We start from the raw sequence: 7,179 nt of genomic DNA, 5'->3' as shown, positions 1-7,179 counted from the left end.
TAACATTCCAGGTTCCTATGCAATATTGCTCTTTACAGCCTTGGACCTTGCTGCCATCACCAGTCTCATCCACAACTGGGTGTTGTTTTTGCTTTGGCTCTGTCTCTTCATTCTTTCTAATCTGCTCTTTTCCTACTCGGCTTTGCTTCATTCTTTCAAACAACAATTTAACACCTGCTCTTCATTTAACAAATGGCTTATAAAGACACTGCTCCAGGCATCAGGGATTAGCAGTTGGTTCTCTCAGAAAGCTTAAGAGCTAGTTAGGGGTAGTGGAACACAACATTGAAAACACATGAAAAAATCAGTAGCCCTGGACTTGGAGAGAAGCCCCCAATAACGACTGGGAAGAAATCAGGTTTCAATTTCCCACAGAAGTGAGGAATTCATTTCCAGTGCACGCAAGGGCATTTTGTGAGGAGTGCGCCCAGGGCATCCTGGGAGGAAGGAAAGGCCAAAGTTCAGTTCAGTCACTCATTCATGTCTGACTCTTTGGGACCCCATGGACTGCAGCATGCCAGGCCTCTCTGTCCATCACTAACTCCTGGAGTTTACTGAAACTCCTGTCCATTGAGTTGGTGATGCCATCCAACCATCTTTTAGGATTTGAAATAGCTCAACGGGAATTCCATCACCTCTAGTTTTGTTTGTAGTGATGCTTCCTCAGGCCCACTTGACTTCGCATTCCATGACGTCTTCTGGAAAGGCCGAAGCAATGCCGCCATTGTTGGAACCAGCCTGGAACCTGTGGTGGAGCTCAGCTGGTGAGTGTTGTGTTTGCGAGTATGTGAGAGAGGAAGGCCTTCATCATTCTCTCTGAGATTCCAGAGAGTAACTGTGTGTGGAAAGAGGAGGGCCGGATCTTGGTGACTGGGCCTCAAGGAAATTCTTGAAAATTTTCAAGTCGTCAAATTCCATTTGAAGCTTTTCAGTGCATTTATAGGCATGTTATTACATTGATTATCCATATACCTAGGATAAGCTAAATCCATTTTGGGGTATTAAATATTGTGGGTATCAATTGAATTACTTTTCTGAATATGCTAGAAAAAAAATTTTGAGTCTGTTTCTCAGAAGGTACCACGTTTCCCATCCATGCTTTTAATGATATTTTTTATAATTTGAGGGCTCCCACTGTGTTGTGCCTCAGTTTCCCTAAGTGAGAGCTGTAAGCTATAGATTTTGTGAGGAGCTGAGAAAGTAGCCTGACCTCTTGTGAAGGACAGGCTACTGTAATTTAAGAAAAGTCATGTTTGGGGTGTGTTCCCCAAGGGGGATATTTTTCTTCTTCATCAGCGAAGAGGTTTTCTTTTTCTCTCTGTGGGCTCCGGAAGCAGCATCTTGGTGGGGCTTGGAGCCAGGAGGGAGGAATCAGGCTGGTAAATTCCACCATTAAGTTAGGTTCTTTCCATCTGCCCACAGCTGATTCTTCTGCTTCCTACTTAGGAAAATGTGACCCACTTAAGTCCGCAGTGAAGGTGCCTGGGGACACTGGTGTGTGTAACATGCACCCAAACCTCTGTCACAGCCAGGAGGTAGAATTTAAGTTTGCTCACTGACAGCTGCTGTGTTAGCCCTGGAATGTTAATCCCTAGCGAGAGTGTGGATGAAAGGCAGCAGCTTTTAGCAGTTGTGGTAATGGTCTCATCCATCAAATGACCCAGTCCTCTTCACCTTTCTCTTGTCAGTTATACCCATGTCTTTGATGAGAAGTGGATATGAAGACATCTTAAGAAGCAAGTTCCTTTTATTTATTGTATTTTTTTAAAGAACTTTTAAAACAATTTCAAAACTAAGGTACACATTGTAGAAAGAAGGGAAAATATAATCAAACATACTGAAAGAAAAATTTAAATCACTCCTAGATTTTAACATAGAGGTAATCTCTACCTAAATTGGGTGTAAGTCCTTTTATACGTTTTCCCCCTATGTTTGTAAACACATAAACATTTTTTAATTAAAAAAACATGTTTTTAAACAAATACACAGTTGGGATATCAGCCTGTAAGCATGGTTTTGTGTTATGCCTTTACAGCTTATTAGATTATGGAAATGCTTATCATGATATTAACTCTTGTTCTACGTCATAGTATTCTAGTAAACTTGTGCACATGTGTTTATGTATATCTTTATGAAATTCATATAATAGACTTCCCGAGCAAAGGCTATGGATGTTTTCAGGTTTGCTATAGTGCAGTGCCTGTCATTACTGTCTCCACTGTAATGATATTGCATAAAAAACCCAAACGTATTCACTAATGATTGTCCCAAGTCCAAGGTCATATTACTTGCCACATGACAGGCCCATAAATTGAGAGACAGTTGTTGGGGCACTGAATAGTGACTTGATTCAGAAAGTTAGCAAACTGAGAAGGTGGTGGACTAGTACCGCCAAGAACAATCTTACCTGAGTTAGAATTCAGGCTTCTTTTATGCTAAAAGGGAAGGGAGTGTGGTTGGTTGGTGCAAACGTCTTGGTGTTGGACTCCTTTGTTCTTGCAGCTGTCTATGTAGGTCAGGTCATGATGTTCCTGTGAACCTCCAAAAGATAAATGTTATTCTCTGTTTTGCAACTTTTTATCTCTATACAAATGGAAAAAGGTTATACCCTTAAAGGTCAGAGCCTTGAGAGTGGGCTATATTCAAGCTACAGGAAACATTCTTATCTTGTAGCAAAAGCTATAGAATACAAAATGTTAAAGTAAAAGAAACATTTAATATAGAGTCAGATTTCTTATTCCTTATTGTGGTATGTGATCATGCTGATCATCAGGTGTTGGAAACATACAACAGTCAGTGAAGCATGATTGCAAAATAAAATGACAAATACTGCAAAACTTGCAGAATTTCCTGAAGTTGATGAAAGTGGGATTAGAAATCTGCTTGAATTTTGCAAAACAATTCCAGTGTGTTGCAGCAGCATTGAACTAGTTAATGATTAAAGATCTGAAAATGGACAAAGATGATGATCCAATAAGTGTTTCAGGAGAGAGTAAGTTTAGGATCAAAGGATTAGGAAGGCAATGAAGGCATCACACTTTTCTTGTTGTTGCTGCTGCTGCAAAAGATGTTCTTTATGATGTACTGCAAAAATCAAACATAAAGGGTGCCCTATCATACAAGATTGTGGGAACTAGGTCCCTTTTCCTCCCAACTCCAACACTGATTCATTCTTTGTTCTAAGAGTTAGCAGAGATGCAGTTACACTGTAAATCCTGTGACGTACAAGAGCAAATAAATTTATTTCAATATTTTTGACTTGATTTTCACTATTTATTTTTGGTTTCACTGGGTCCCCATTGCTTTGCTTGGCCTTCTCACCACGATGGCTTCTCTTGTTGCAGAGGCTCTAGGCTCGTGGGCTTCAGTAGTTGTGGCGTATAGGCTTAGTTGCTCCTAGGCATGTGTAATCTTCCCAGACCATAGACGGAACCCAAGTCCCCTGCATTGGCAGGCAGATTCTTATCTTTTGGGCCACCAGTGAAGTCTTGTCTTGATTTTAAGATAAAACCCCAATCAGACTTTTTCCTCACTGTGTAATTTTGGACTTAGTTTTAATTTAGATTCACTTTAAGTGATTTCTGAGGCACGTGACTGTCTATGTAGAAAATCCCAAGGAACTCCCTTCCCCCCAAACTCAGAACTATGAAGTGAGTTCAGTAGGGTTTCCAGATATAAGATACACACACAAATGTCAGTTTTATTTCTTTAAGCTAGCAATAAGCATGTGAGCCCTCAAATTGGAAGTACAATACCATTTACAATTGCTTAAAAACAAAAAGTAAAAGAAACATTTAGATGTAAATCTAACAAAACATGTACAGGACTTGTGTACTGGAAACTATAAACCAAGAAAGAAAGAAATCAAATAGATAAATGGAAAAACATAACTTATTCATGAATTGGCAGAATCAACATAGTAAATAAGTCAGTTTTCCCCAAACTGGTAAATACATGCGATTCCTATCCAAAATTTTAACTCTGGCTTTAGACATACAGTGTCCTAATTATTATTTTTGCAAAGCACTGTTGTTGCGGTATTTCCCCAATGAAATTTCCTTCTTTTGCTCCCCTCCACCCCTACCCCACATGTTATGGGAGTTTAGTTCCCTGACTAGGGATTAAACCGGAGCCCTCGGCAGTGAGAGAGTGGAGTTCTAAGCACTGGATTGCTAGGGAATTCCCCCACAGTGAAAAATTTTAAACACCTTATGGGTATATAATTGATACAGAGTGAAGTAAGCCAGAAAGAAAAACACCAATACAGTATACTAATGCATATATATGGAATTTAGAAAGATGGTAACAATAACCCTGTATAGGAGACAGCAAAAGAGACACTGATGTATAGAACAGTCTTTTGGACTCTATGGGAGAGGGAGAGGGTGGGATGATTTGGGAGAATGGCATTGAAACATGTATAATATCATATATGAAACGAGTCACCAGTCCAGGTTCGATCCACGATACTGGATGCTTGGGGCTGGTGCATTGGGACGACCCAGAGGGATGGTATGGGGAGGGAGGAGGGAGGAGGGTTCAGGATGGGGAACACATGTATACCTGTGGCAGATTCATTTTGATATACGGCAAAACCAATACAATATTGTAAAGTTAAATAAAATAAAATTTAAAAAATAAATAAATAAAAATAAAAAAAATAAAATACTTTTCTATTTTCATTGAGAAAAAAAATAATAAAGAGTCTTGACATATGTGTACACTGTGACACCATCATCTGAATCAAGATGATGGACGTGTGCCTTATCCTCCAAAGTTTTCTCCTGGGCCTTTGCAATATGTCCTACTGCCCTTCTGTACCTCCCATAAATCCCACCTCCCTATCCCTATCTCTGTATTGGTCAGCTTTCAACCACTATAGTTTCATTTTTAGCTTCTAGAATTTTGTATGAATGGAGTAATGGAGTCTACACTTTGTGGTCTGACTACTTTCACTCAGCAAAATTATTTTGAAATCTATCCATTTGTGTGTGGGGTGTGTGTGTTTGTTAATAGTTTATTTTAATCTTCCCTGGTAGCTCAGTGGTAAAGAACCCCACCTGTTCTTTAGAACAGGAAGGAAGTGGCAACCCACTTCGGTATTCTTGCCTAGGAAATCCCATGGAGAGAAGAGCCTAGTGTGCTACAGTCCATGGGGTCACAGAGTCAGACATAACTTAGCTACTAAACAACAAGTATTACATTATATGAATTTACCATGATCTGTTTGCCCGTTCACCTGTTGATGCTCATTTGGATTGTTTTCAGTTTGGGGCTGTTACAGATAAATATGCTGTGAATATTTGTGTTCATGTTTTTGTGTGGACATAGGTTTTCATTTCTCTTGAGTAAATACATCAAAGTGGAATGATGGGAACAAATGGATAATTTCTTAACTTCTTAAGAGACTGGCAAACTGTTTTCCAAAGTGATTGTGCTGTTTTACATGATCACTAGCAGGTGTGAGAAGTCCAGTTCCTCCCCCTCTCGGTTAACACTTGGATTTTCAGCCATTGTAATAGGTGTGTCCGTGATATCTCATTATGTTTTAATTATTATTCTCCTGATGACTGATGATGTTGGGCATTTTTCATATGCCCGTTTGCTCTCTGTATATTTTCTTTGGTGAAATGTTTGTCTTATATTGGTTCTTTAAAAATTGGGTGATTTCTTTTTAGTGAAGATAGATTTCTTTATATATTCTGGACACAAGTCCTTTATCAGGAATATGATTTTCAGATACTTTTTCTCAGTTGGTGGCTTTCTTTTCATTCTCCTTAATAGAGATTTTCAAGGTGCAGAAAATTTGATGAAATCCAGAATATCATTTTTTTTTCTTTCATGGCTGTGTTTTTGTGTTGGCATCTAAGAAATCTTTGTGTAAACCAAGGTCACAAAGATTTACTCTTATGTTTACTTTTCAAAGTTTTTATGATTCTACTTTTGGTTCCTTCTTTGATCCAAAGTTTTATTTAGGAGAGTATTTAAAAATTTTTCTGGTTTTAAATTGTTGTATTAATTTTAGACATTTATGAAATTGTGGCCTGTTCATTTTGTACTGTAAAGGTGTGGGCTGATAGGGTTGGGAGGCAGGGGAGAGTGGATGGTAGAAGATGGAGAAGGACAGGCATGCATAGGTACAATTTTTGTCTAGATTGCATTTTTGTTTTATTTCCTCCTTGTTTTCTAGAGACCAAACACCTCATGTTTATCCTGGACTAAATCTTTCTTGTCTTCAGTTCAGTCACTCAGTCATGTCTGAATCTTTGCAACCCCATCTTTGCAGCACGCCAGGCCTTCCTGTCCATCACCAACTCCTGGAGCTTACTCAAACTCATGTCCACCGAGTTGGTGATGCCACCCAACCATCTCATCCTCTGTCATCCCCTTCTCCTCCTGCCTTCAGTCTTTCCCAGCATCAGGGTCTTTTCCAACGAGTCAGTTCTTCACATCAGGTGGCCAAAATATTGGAGTTTCTGCTTTATTTCCAATGAATATTCAGGACTGATTTCCTTTAGGATTGACTGGTTGGATCTCCTTGCAGTCCAAGGGACTCTCAAGAGTCTTCTCCAACACCACAGTTAAAAAGCATCAATTCTTCGGCGCTCAGCTTTCTTTATATAGTCTGACTCTCACATCCTTACATGACTACTGGAAAAACCATAGCTTTGACTAGATGGACCTTTGTTGGCAAAGTAATGAATATTCTTCCTTTATTCAGAAGTTCTGTCTCATTCTCTCTGACCCATTCATCTATCCGATCTGTCAGAAAATCCAATGTACACTACACAGTACATCTAGAATCATGTGCTTCACAACATCTCCTGGTGCTATCTTTCTAGTCTCAGCCACTGTCATTTTTTAATATTTTATTTTGCAGTAGGCTCCTAACTAGTCTCCCCAGTTTCTACCTCTGCCCCCTTCAGTCTACTCTCAACACAGCAGTCAGAGTGATTCTTTCAAAGGTATGTTAATATCACTCCTCTGCTCAAAACCCTCCCAAAATTTCCCTTCTCACTCTGAGTAAAGACACACGTCCTCAGGGGGCCCTCAGGCCCTGCATTCTCTCTGGGCTCCCAGGTTTCCTCTCTTATGCTGTACCTGTCTTGCTGATTCTCCTCTAGCTCTGCTGGCTGCTTTCCTGTCCCTGGAACCTGCCAAGCTGCCTCTGCTTCAGAC

General features: G+C 39.7%; 1 long non-coding RNA gene across 7 annotated transcripts in view; it reads left to right on the top strand.

Annotated features, from left to right (window-relative positions):
* The first annotated feature begins 202 nt into the window (after positions 1-202).
* LOC129649278 (uncharacterized) overlaps positions 203-7,179 on the top strand; it is a 39,189-nt gene continuing 32,212 nt past the window's right edge. For all 7 annotated transcript variants that reach the window (XR_008713062.1, XR_008713061.1, XR_008713060.1 and 4 more), the window contains exon 1: positions 203-764. This is a non-coding gene — a long non-coding RNA (uncharacterized LOC129649278). The remainder of the gene's footprint in view (positions 765-7,179) is intronic.

This window comes from Bubalus kerabau, chromosome 4 (genome assembly GCF_029407905.1).
Source record: "Bubalus kerabau isolate K-KA32 ecotype Philippines breed swamp buffalo chromosome 4, PCC_UOA_SB_1v2, whole genome shotgun sequence".
NCBI classification, from domain to species: domain Eukaryota; kingdom Metazoa; phylum Chordata; class Mammalia; order Artiodactyla; family Bovidae; genus Bubalus; species Bubalus kerabau.
Note: the sequence above shows the minus strand (reverse complement) of the source record. Positions and strands in the feature narration are given on the sequence as shown.